Source organism: Zea mays, chromosome 1 (genome assembly GCF_902167145.1).
Source record: "Zea mays cultivar B73 chromosome 1, Zm-B73-REFERENCE-NAM-5.0, whole genome shotgun sequence".
In the NCBI taxonomy this organism is placed as follows: Eukaryota; Viridiplantae; Streptophyta; class Magnoliopsida; order Poales; family Poaceae; genus Zea; species Zea mays.
This window is the reverse complement of record NC_050096.1, coordinates 283,823,351-283,835,516: the sequence shown is the minus strand read 5'-3', so window position 1 is coordinate 283,835,516 and position 12,166 is coordinate 283,823,351.

Genomic DNA, 12,166 nt, shown 5'->3' with positions numbered 1-12,166 from the left:
TACTGAGAAAATAAAATTAATTATGTCTTTGTACGATTAATCCTAGTGAAATAAAAGAAAAAACATTGAATAAATATTGTAGTTTATGGATTCTGTTAATACTGTAGATATAGAGGACGAAATTTAGAGAACATTGCTGGAGATGAAGAAAATTTAGAGGGTGAAATTTTTTAGAGTGTTCTGTAAAGGACAGAGAATATTCCTTTAGAGGATGGAATTTAGGGGACGCTGCTGGAGACAGTCTCAGACTATTAACAGAAACTCATGACATAATGACCAAAAAATATTAACATACAAACATGGACATAATGTTGTTTAGGAATTTCAGACATATATAGAGGACAAATAGAGGAATTTCAGACAACGAACAATTATCATCTTCAATGGGCTAGAGCTCAGATTCTTAATACATGAACTTATCATCTAAAAGTGCCTCTAGTAGTGTTGCCTTAGTTTAAAAGCAGTAATATGACATCGAGAGGAGAGGAGAGGAGAGAAGAGATGAAATAAACAAATAACTACTGCTTTCCATGTAAACTCACAAAATTATATATATTTCAATCCCATGGAGAGACGAGGGGAGGAGAGCTACAAACATCAATCCTGTTCTGTTTCTCCTTTCAGGCCTAAACCGTATGCAACACCAGCTTCATCCAAGAAACCAACAACCTGTAACATATCCCTTATTATCCCACCTATTACAAACTTGTCATTAAAATTAAATTCACTACTCATTAATATTATCTCGATCAACATGTTATATTAAGATATATTGAGATATACATGAATAATTTTCATTCTATACTTTTATTACCATCTTTTAAATATTAAAGAGGTTTGCATATCTTAAAAATATATACGTATGTGCCTATGCTTTGTGACGACACACCTTACCACCATGGAACCATTGAATCGTGAAAACTGGTGCTTTATATATATAGTTAAGTGCTCGTGTGTTGCGACGGTATTTGTATACCATGATAGACCTAAATAAGATATTTATTTAATCACGATAAGTTAAAAATTCAGCAGGGGATACACATATAGATAGATATAGTTATCAGTGTAACTAAGTATTAAGTAAAGCAGACTACTAATACATGCAATGGTAAGGACCAGCCTCTTGTTCTTCTTACGACGCATGTGATGGTAATAGTCTAGCTTCTTGTTCTTCTTACTAAGCACGAAGCAGCTAAGTGTGTTGCGACTCAGCAAGACAGCCCATTGTAGCTCCATAACCTGTTCCAAGATTCAGTTACATAAGGCCAAGTGAATAGTCTAGCAAAAAGCAAAGGATGTGAGTTATGTTGTACTACTAATACACTACGTAGCTCTAGATACCTAGGACTTTGTTAGTGTGATTTCTTTCTCCGTAAGATTAGACATCTTAATTTTGACCTCATTAACAATATGAATAGTGGATGCTAAGGATAGTGGAAGAACACATAGGTCATTAGTGATTATCGAGGCAGCCTTTTGATGAGCACTGGCCAAATGACTTCATAGTGGATCCTAGTGGAATGCTCAAAAAGCCGAAGAAAGAGTCCACAAAATCGCCACCAACTTCAGCATACAGCGGTGCAGAGTTGTCTTTGGTCTGAAGAACTCTGATCAGGTTTCCTAGCATTTCATGGTCCCTGTTTTCTTGTTTAGGATGTAAGTTCTGATCAAGCGTGTCTCGGCTTGCATCATCTTGTGGAACAGGGACATCGAAAAAGTGATCAGTGAGAGGTTGCTTGGATGCTAACAATCTCTTCAGCAAGCATGTTAACTGTAGGAAATGGACCATTAAACCAGTAAGCGCATCGCAGTTACAACACAATTCATGAAGTTGCATATATTGGCTGGTCAGACTCGGAAACACTTTGAAGCAAAAATCATAGAATCATATGTAAACAACTAGTTGTGCACACCACAGGTAACATCAAGATCCACACCTTGCTTGGAGCTATGGTAATATTAGGTGCAAGCTAAAGAAGAGCAGCTGCAAGCCATGTCATCTTGTCATTAGAGACCCTCAACTATTTTTCAGAGTGTTTTTGAAAGGGAATTAGGCTTACACCTATTTCCTAATTGATTTTGGTGGTTGAATTGTCCAACACAAATAATTGGACTAACTAATTTGCTCTAGTCTATAAGTTATACAGGTGCCAAAGGTTCACAATAAGCCAATAAAAAGACCAAGAAAAAGGGTTCAAACAAAGAGAGCAAGGGACAACCGAAGTGTGCCCTGGTCTGGCGCACCGGACTGTCCGGTGTGCCATCGGACAGTGTCCGGTACACCAGGGGAGTTCAAGCTGAACTCAACGCCTTCGGGAATTTTCAGAGGCGCTTCGCTATAATTCACCGGACTGTCCGGTGCACCACCGGACAGTGTCCGGTGCCCCAAGGGAGAGCGACCCTGAACTCGCCAGCTTCGGGAATCCGCTCCGCTATAATTCACCGGACTGTCCGGTGCACACCTGACTGTCCGGTGTGACAGCGGAGCAACGGCTACTTCGCGCTCAACGGTCGACTGCAACGCATTAAATGCGCGCCAGCGCGCGCAGAGGAGCAGTGCACGTGCGGGTGGCACACCGGACAGCCTACAGGGCCTGTCCGGTGCACCACTGGACAGCCAGGCGGGCCCACAAGACAGAGCTCCAACGGTCGAACCCCAACGGTCTGCTGACGTGGCTGGCGCACCGGACTGTCCGGTGCGCCATGCGACAACACACTTCCAACGGCCATTTTGTGGTGGTTGGGGCTATAAATACCCCAACCACCCCACATTCATTGGCATCCAAGTTTTCCACCTTCCAACTACTTACAAGAGCTCTAGCATTCAATTCTAGACACAACCAAATAGATCAAATCATCTCCCAACTCTACACAAAGCTTTAGTGATTAGTGAGAGTGATTTGTTGTGTTCATTTGAGCTCTTGCGCTTAGATTGCTTCTTTTTCTCATTCGTTCTTGTGATCAAAACTCAATTGTAACCAAGGCAAGAGACACTAATTGTGTGGTGGTCCTTGCGGTAACTTCGTGTTCTGTTTGATTGAGAAGAGAAGCTTACTCGGTCCGAGGGACCGTTTGAGAGAGGGAAAGGGTTGAAAGAGACCCGGTCTTTGTGACCACCTCAACGGGGAGTAGGTTTGCAAGAACCGAACCTCGATAAAACAAATCATCGTGTCTCACTCTTTATTCGCTCACGATTTGTTTTGCGCCCTCTCTCTCGGACTCGTTTATATTTCTAACGCTAACCCGGCTTGTAGTTGTGATTAAGTTTGTAAATTTCAGATTCGCCCTATTCACCCCCCTCTAGGCGACTTTCAGTTTTCAAGGCTTGGCGTAGCTTTCCATGCTCCTTTGGTGGCACCTTATCTCCATAAGCAGTGCTACAAATTTTCATTTTTGTGTTGTAGTTTGTTTTACTTGTCTTTGTCTATTCTACTTGTTGTTTCTGTTTCCTCATCGTCATCATTTGCTCTAAGTGGTTCTGGGCTCTCATGCCTTAACCGGACACGAGGAGGGGAAAACCTCTAGCTCAGAACAAAATAGTGTACTACAAACAAAAGAGAAGATCAATATATAACCATTTCCCATCTGTATCATCTCAACTTAAATAAGCTATTTACCCCAAATCAAAGCTTGTATCAGTATATAAGTGAACATTTTTTTGTATGAGTTCCCCATGCTTGCTAACACCCAGCTAAACATCTAGCTACGATAGTATACAATTGCATTTGGTTATCGTACACATCATCGAACTGAGCCGAAAAACCAATGCCATAGTACGCATCAGGGACATCACCGTCGATTCCATGATTAATCTAAAGTGGTGCCATGATCCTCTCCCTTTTGTTAGCAAATGTACAATGCAATATTGAATGGGCTTTATTTGCTTCTCACGTAAAACTCTTACCTACGTTACCACAAAAACTTTCAGCATCTCGATGAAATCGTGGCATCTTTCCTTGTCAATATTTTTATTTCAACCTTATTGTTTTCCTGCATTGTTAAAGCCAATAAGTTTCAAATCTCAATAACAGTCATAGTGGCACCTACCATCCCAAGAGTACCCTCCACAAATTTATTTCAATCTTGTTTCTTTTTTTCTCGTGCCTTGCTACGGTGCCTATATATTATATAGGTAGACTTTGTTCAAATGAGATAGTTGTTGAAACATGTTTAAAACATTTTCAATAATATGTATGGCAACCAAGAAATACGGATAGAAAAAAATTAGGATGATCTAATTTGAAGTACAAGATAAAAATATATATGGAATATTGATATTATAATCAAGTTAGCATGGGCTCAATTATCAAAGTGTTGTCCACCGTGTAATCCGAGGAACCATGTTATCGACCAAGAAATATGGCTTGCAAAAAAATTGGTAGAGAAAACACCTTGTCTGGGTCATAAGTACTACAGATGAGCACACAATTGCATATCAGTTGGTAGCCATATATATTTGACTACTTCAGGGTAATATCGCCATTTCTACAAATGACTAATCAACATAACAGAACTGCACTTCGTTCCAAGATCTTCTCAACAAAAAGAAGCACCACGTGAACTAAAATGATTTGAGAACAACAAAATAAATACTATGCTTGGAAAGAAAATGGTACATGTGAAAATCACAGTAGGAAACCAATTTTGTAATGTGCCTGCCACTTATTTCAGAGTATTGCAACTACAAGAACAAAAAATCGCCATTTAATGACCTGTCCAAAAATATGGATAGCAAATAAATATTTCAGTTTAAACAAATGTACCAGTCATGCTTAATTAATCTAAAATCTAGATGCAATGAAACTATTTAGGCAATATAAAAACAAACCATGGAAAAGGGTAGATTTTACATAGCAAAATAATGACCGTCCCAAGGAAGTTGGCGCCGGCTAGCACGAAGAGCGTGTTGCAAATGCTGATGGCGGGCGAGTACTCGACCTCTGACTTGTGCGGGTCCAGCGCGATGCCGATGACGGGTGAGTACAATCCCTTGGATTCTAGTAGCAGTAGCGTCATGATCATCCCAAGGAAGCTGGTGCTGGCTAGCACAAAGAGCGTGTTGCAGATGTCGATGTCTTATTAGAGTTGAGGAGTATACAAGGATCCCAATTGTCACCAAACCAGAGAACACAAGGTTAGGGTAGTTCAATCTGACATGCTTTATTAGCTCGACACATTATGAGGCATGGTTATTAAAGCGATAAAACGTTAAAACGTTATGAACCAACTTTTCAACGTTTAAACGTTTAAACCAACGTTGAAACGTCTTTTCAAACTTGACATATAATTTCAAATATAGAATAAGTTCATACATAAGTTGAGTTCACAAACCAAATAGCATTAGCACAAAAAGAAACATATAAAGTTCAACAACACAAGTTACAACTTTCATGCATGATTAGTAACCATCGTCGAACTCATCAATATTAAGACCATGAGCATCCACGCCTTGATCATCACCATCGTTTCCACTATTGCTTCCTTCAATTTCATCTTCCACATCAAGATCATCAAGAATATATTCCTCATCCTCGTCATCTTCATTTGCTAAATTAGTCACCTCTTCCTCAAGGTCTTCATTCCTTCTCACACACCCACCAGCAGCTCTCCTAGGAAAATTACGACCTCTGAGATGTGCAGATGCATCAATAGCTTCATCAACTTGGTCGCATGATAAATTGAAATCATCTCCAAGAGCATTGCTAACATGAGAAGAATTAGCTAATGGATCAACCCATTCATTGTCCCAATCAAAGTCTTGTAAAATCAAAGGATCAAAGTTGTTTCCTTCCTCACGTATTTTTTGAAACCTATCAGCCATTTTGTTGTATGAAACATATACCAAGTCATTCAACCTTTTGTGCTCTAACCTATTCCTATTTTTGGTATGCATCTACAAGTGCAAATAAAAGTAACCATTTAACCAATGAAGAACTGAGGATAAAAAGTAGTGGCGAATAGAAATTGAGTAATTTGACTAGCTCACTTACAAATTCAAATGTACTCCAATTCCGCTCACAACCGGATGATGAAGCACAAAGACTAACAATCCGTCTTGCAAACTTATATAATTCAATAGTACGACCACCATATGCAAGCCACCAATCAACTAAAATGGCAAGGACAAAGATTATATGTTACATGCTGAAAATGGATGGAAGGCTATCAATTTTAGAATACTTACGTGGATTCCTTGTTTGTGCATTTTTTATAGCAATTGGATTTTCAAATGCCTCTCTTCGGTTCTCATAAAGACTTGGCTATCCCCAAACAAACATAATTTCTTTCTTCCTTAGTCTTCATGGTAGCACTTATGGTAGTTTGAGCATGTCCCTTTGCATGTCTCTCTGCTACAACCTCTTGAGGTGTTCGTCGATTCATAGATACAATGGACTTCTTTGGAGCTGCAATTGGGTGGGGCTTCAATTGGAAAATTGCTTTGTTTCTTTTGGCAGCTGTTCCAGAACTTGGCACAGTACACGAGGAAGCCTTGGATGATGCTGACATTGACCTGCTTCCCATAACTTGGACATCATCTTCTTGTCCCGCTTCATCTTTCATTACATCGTCATCTAGGTACAACGGCCTAGCCTGCTTCCCATTATTCAAAGCTTCATTCATCTCTTTAGAAATCTCTCTAGTAGTGTTAGGACACGTGACAATATCTCCATAGCCACCAGCTAGATGTTTCAACCTCTTGATACCTCCTTTTATTTGTTTGGGGCACAAAGCACATTGAATCAGCTCTCGCTTTCCCGCCTCAACATAGTATGCATATTTCCATCCTGGATCATTTGACTTTGCCCTTCGTGACTGATCTTTGAGTGGGTCATAGGAGTCATTACTTTGATCGACAGACAATGCCTCACTATTTGTTGCCATTGAAACTGAAATTCACTGCCACACTTTAGCTAAATGCTCCCAAAATCAGTAGAATGGCAGACAATGCATGGCTTCCTGCAACACACATAGTAGAATGGTATTATACATTATACTGTTGCAACCACACTGGGCAGCGTCGGCTCGGCTGGAGCACTGGTTGCTTGGCGGCGACTGGAGCACTGAGGGGGCAATGCCGGCGACTGGAGAACTATGGGGCAAGGGCAAGGGCGGCTGGAGCACTAGGCGACAGCTAGAGGAAACAGGCGGTTGCGGGCGGCGCCGCTCCTCTCCGCGACGGTGAAGTCGCCAGCGTTGAGGCTGGCGCGGGTTAGGGTGGCTCCGGGGTCGCTGGAGTTGGGCAGAGAGGAAGAGGGCGCCACGGCGAACTCAATGGCAGGGAAGAGGCCTTGAATCCACGGGCAAAGAGGGGAGAACGACGATGAGACAGTCTCGGGCGGGTTGGAGAAACTCTGATGAGCGATTCCGGCCACATGGAGGGGACTTAAGGCGCGCTAAGGCCTTGGCTAACTTCAGCAGAGGCAGGGGCGACACAGGAACCTACTCCGGTGAACTAGACTGGGCTAAATCAGCCGGCCACCGCGCGAGCACGGCGGACCGCCGCGGTCGAGCACCGGCGAAGGCGAAACTGGACGAACACAGGGCACAATAAGGGAAATTGGGCGCGGAGACGAGTGTCTCACCTCGGGGCGGAGCTCGAGGAGGCTTGGAGCGGTCTCCGGCGAGCTGGATGGCCGGGAACACGGGCGCAGGTCTCCGGCGGCGGTTGGCGGCGTGGGCAGAGCGCGAGAGAGGGTGAAGCCGAGCGAAATGAGGTGAGGGGTGTGCGCGGGGCTCTAAAAAGAGAGTTGGGCATGTGGGCGGGCGTCGTGGCCGAGAAACCCAGTGACGTGCGCGAGTGCGCACGCGCTGGTCCACGACGGGCGTGAGGAAGGCGGATCTGACAGGGAGGGTCCACGGCGCAGAGAGAAAAAAGGGGACGCGCGGGGGCAATGGCTCGGCGCTGGTGAACCGAGCCCGCGAGATAGAGAGAGGGAGAGCGAGCGGGCGAAGTAACTGGCGTCGACAGGTTGGGTCCACTAGGCAGCGAGAGCGAGGGAGAGTGGGCGCTCGGGGTTGCGCCGACAGGTTGGGTTTGCCTGTCAGAAAGAGAGGGCGCGTGGGCGCGGACACACGCGGGCTAGGCTTAATGGGCTGCCTTGGGCCGAATTAGCTTTTCCTATTTTCCTGGAATTTCTAATGCCTTCTCTATTTATTTTTTTTAGGGTTTTCAATTCAAAATCAAACTAGGTTTCACATTCAAATAAATTCAAACTTGTGCAACACTTCAAAGAATATTTAAACTTATCATGATGCAACATGTCATGACTCATAAGGTTTTGGCAAAAATAAATAATTAATCTCTACTAGCTTAATCTATTTCTAATTAAAAGGAAAAAGAGAGAAAGAATTTAGAGAGAGAAAGCCTAGAGTGAGAAAAGGAAGAGTAACACATGATTTTGGGTGGTAATTAGAAAGAAATTTTATACCCCCAAAATCAGGGTGTTACACTTATGCATCCTCTCCATAGAGGCATCGGGGGAGGCCATAATAAGAAAAGATCAAAACAACACCTGATTGAGCATACATTCATGCTACTGCTTCTCTTATCTCTATTCCCAAATGCCAAGGTTACACAATTGGCCCAAAAGAATCCACCGACACTGTCGGTACCCTAAATCAGGGGTACCCTCTTCTACAGCATGAAGACGCGGCACCCATGCGACGTCTCATAGCCACGCGGGGGACAACGCCTGACCCTCCCCCCCGCATGGGCAGGCCAAAGGGCGCCACGTGGCAAGGAAAGACAACACATCCCGGTAAGTCCGGACCCCTATACATATAAGTCTGGGGCCTCCGGGCAGGTCTGAACCTCAGCAGGATCCCGAAACGAGGACGACCCTGGTATGAGCCGGGGTCCGGTGCTGACACGTGTCTAGGCCTTGCCCTTCACGTCCTGCCTAGGCGGAGACCCGCTGCTTGTGGCCCATGACATAAGCTATCGGGCCGAACCTGACGTGAAGCCATGCAGCCCCTGCATTTATTGAGGAAAGGACGCGTCGCCTGCCACTACGCTGACGGGTGACGTGCCCTCTTAGCATTTAATGTGTCTCGTCCCATCCGCTGGCAGGCGGCGTCAAGGTCATCCAGCAGGCGGCACGCCTGCTGGGTCTGCTGGCAAACAGTGCGCCCGTGCCGAGCGGCGCGCTATACTCATCCTCCCTTCTACAAGAAGCTTCCCCGGCATGCCGAGGATACACAGATCTCGGGTGTCAGGGCACGAGAAGATTGTCTCGGCAACATACATTACTAGGCTCCAAGCACTATATTCTTTATGTCCCTAGGCCCACATGTCGGGGCCCAGTCCCTTTGTGCATGCCCCCCTTCAGCTATAAAAGGGGAGGCATGCGACGTTACACACACACACACGCAATCTTAGGTCATACCTTAGACTCGCGAACTCATACAAGCTCACAAGCAATACATCTCATAGTGGAGTTGGGTATTACGCTCCGGTGGCCCGAACCACTCTAAATCCTTGTGTGTTCTTGAGTTCTTCCCGTTCATTCCAACAATCGAGCAAAACGCCTAAGCCCCTCCTCATCTCAGGATTTAGGGCGGGTGCACTCCACCACCCGGCCGGAGATTTACTCTCCGACATTTGGCGCGCTAGGTAGGGGCCTAGGCATTAGGTTTTTGCTTGATCCCTTGGCCAAGCATGATGGTGTAGATCATTAAGCACCGCACCGAGACTTCGGTTGACTTTGCGGTGGAAGGAGAAGCTGCTTCCTCCACACCACAGGTTCCCAGTCGCCCAGCACAAGTCACTCCTGCTGTGCACGCCGCACGACAGCACACGGTAGCGCAAACGTCCCGGACTCCATCAAGGGCGTCTCCGGGGGCATTGTCAGCAGCCAGGGAGTTGTTGCGACATCCTCCAAGCTCCACGGCTCACCAGGAGCCATGAAGCAATGGCGGGTCGACGTCGACCGACTGCTCGGTATGGCGCATTCTACCTCGACCAGGTCGAAGACGCGGTCATCCCGGTGCCAACACGAGGCATCAGCATCTGTGCGCTCGCCCTCAGTGAGGGGCGCACAGACCAACGACCTCTGGGCAGAGCTCAACCACAGGCGTGCGGGAGAGGACGCTCGGGTATCCTTGGAAAGGGCGCGCGAGCGCCGCCAAAACATCGATGGTCGCGACCTCGATCAAGACTTCGCTGCGGTTGCACCACAGACACCAATGGGCACCCGGTCCCAAACTGGTGTCCCCTTGGCCAGTGTGGGCTGCGCCGCTCTTGCGGATCATCTCCGTGTGGCGTCCTGGCCACCCAAGTTCCGGCCGCACCTACCGGAAAAATATGACGGAACGACGAACCCGTTGGAGTTCCTGCAGGTGTACATTACCGCCATCACGGCAGCAGGTGGAAACACCGTTGTGATGGCAACATATTTTCATGTGGCCTTGCCTGGGCCTATCCGGACCTGGCTCATGAACCTCACCCCGGGATCAGTCTACTCCTAGGAAGAACTCTGTGCGCAGTTCGTGGAAAACTTCGCTAGTGCTTACCAGCAACACGGTGTGGAGGCCCACCTCCATGTAGTGAGGCAGGAGCCTGGGGAGACCCTCCGGAAGTTCATCTCCCGCTTCTCCAAGGTGCGAGGTACGATACCTCGTATTTCTTATGCTTTTATCATCACGGCCTTCAGACAGGGAGTACGTGATGAAAAAATGTTGGAGAAGTTGGCCACATATGACGTGGAAACTGTCCCCACGCTCTTCGCTCTGGCCGACAAGTGTGCCAGAGCCGCCGAGGGTCGTGCATGGCACTCGGCCCCACAAACTGGAGCTGCCCAGACGGGTGGCTTGGGGGCCGTCCCCTGGGACGGAAAGAAGAAGAAAAAGAAGGACCGCGACTACCAAAAGTCGTGGTCCACCGCTCTAGTGTTCGCAGCCGCGACCGGAGGCTAGGGCGACTGCAACAAATGCCCGCGGCCACAGAGGGTTAGCAGCGGTTCATGCCCTGTGCACCCAAACGGTCGCCACAGCACCGCGGAGTGCCGCAAGATCATTGACCTCGCAAAACGCGTCAGTGAGCGGCACGAGCAGTCTTCCAAAGACGGCTCCCCGCCTCGCCGCCGCCCCGACAAGGAAAAGGTGGACGACGGCGAGGTGGCTGCGGCTGAGCGGGACCTCGGCTATCAGTCGCCCGAGGGGGACCTGAAGGATATCTTTGCCGGAGGCTCCTACTCCAGTGAAGACAACTAGACGGACCTCGGAGGGACCCCGTGTTCCCCGGTCTACGAAGCTGAAGCACGCCTTCCTCCGGAGGCCCTTCCGGACCCTCCACGGGTCCGGGCTGCAGACAGGTACGTGCAGAAGTGACCACAACCAGAGACGAGGGCTCCCCGTGTCAAATGTAGACGGGAACCCTGGGTCGGGACCTAACCCCACGGCAAGTACCATACCAAGGAGGGCTCCACAACTCTCCCCCAGCTGGGAAGGACCCTTCGAAGTAACGGGAGTGCACCGACCCAGGGGCAACCATCTAGCTACGACTGGAGGAGTACCTTACCCCGATGCCAAACATCTCTGTAAGTTCTATCCATAGAGCAAGACTAAGGGGTCGAGTCTGTTTCCCTTTTTTGTAACTAGAAGACGCATTCGTGTACAACAATCCGGTGGGGTCTGCCCCCATGAACCCGGCCTATTGGTCTGCACACATGCACGACAAGTTATAAAAAGGAACTACCCCCTCTCAGTTGTGCTCTTGCGATAGTTCCACCTTACTGCTCCATGGTCCTACCTTGCAGTCTTTCAGATAATACTTTTTAGCTAACCCACCCGTACGGTTTCCATCTGTCTGACATGGCGACATCTGAATTGAACAGCCAGGCTTGCAGTTTAGCGCCCCTGATACGAAAGTAGGGAGGTCCGACAGCCTGGGGGCCGGCTCTAGAGAATGGGACCCCGTTCCATAGGGTGATCCGGAGCCCGTGTAGCCGCTCAGCCAGGTCCTGTACCGTGGGCCTGCATGCTCCTCCACCCCGTGACGGGAACTTAGTATCTGGAGTTATAAGTCCTGCGAGCCCGACAACCTCAGAACCGGAGCTAGAGAACGGGCATTAGTCTCCTGGGGTGGTCTGGAGCCCGTGCAGCCGCTCAGCCTGGTCCCGTGGGCCTGCACGCACCACCGCCCTGCGACAAGTGTCCTAGTATCTAG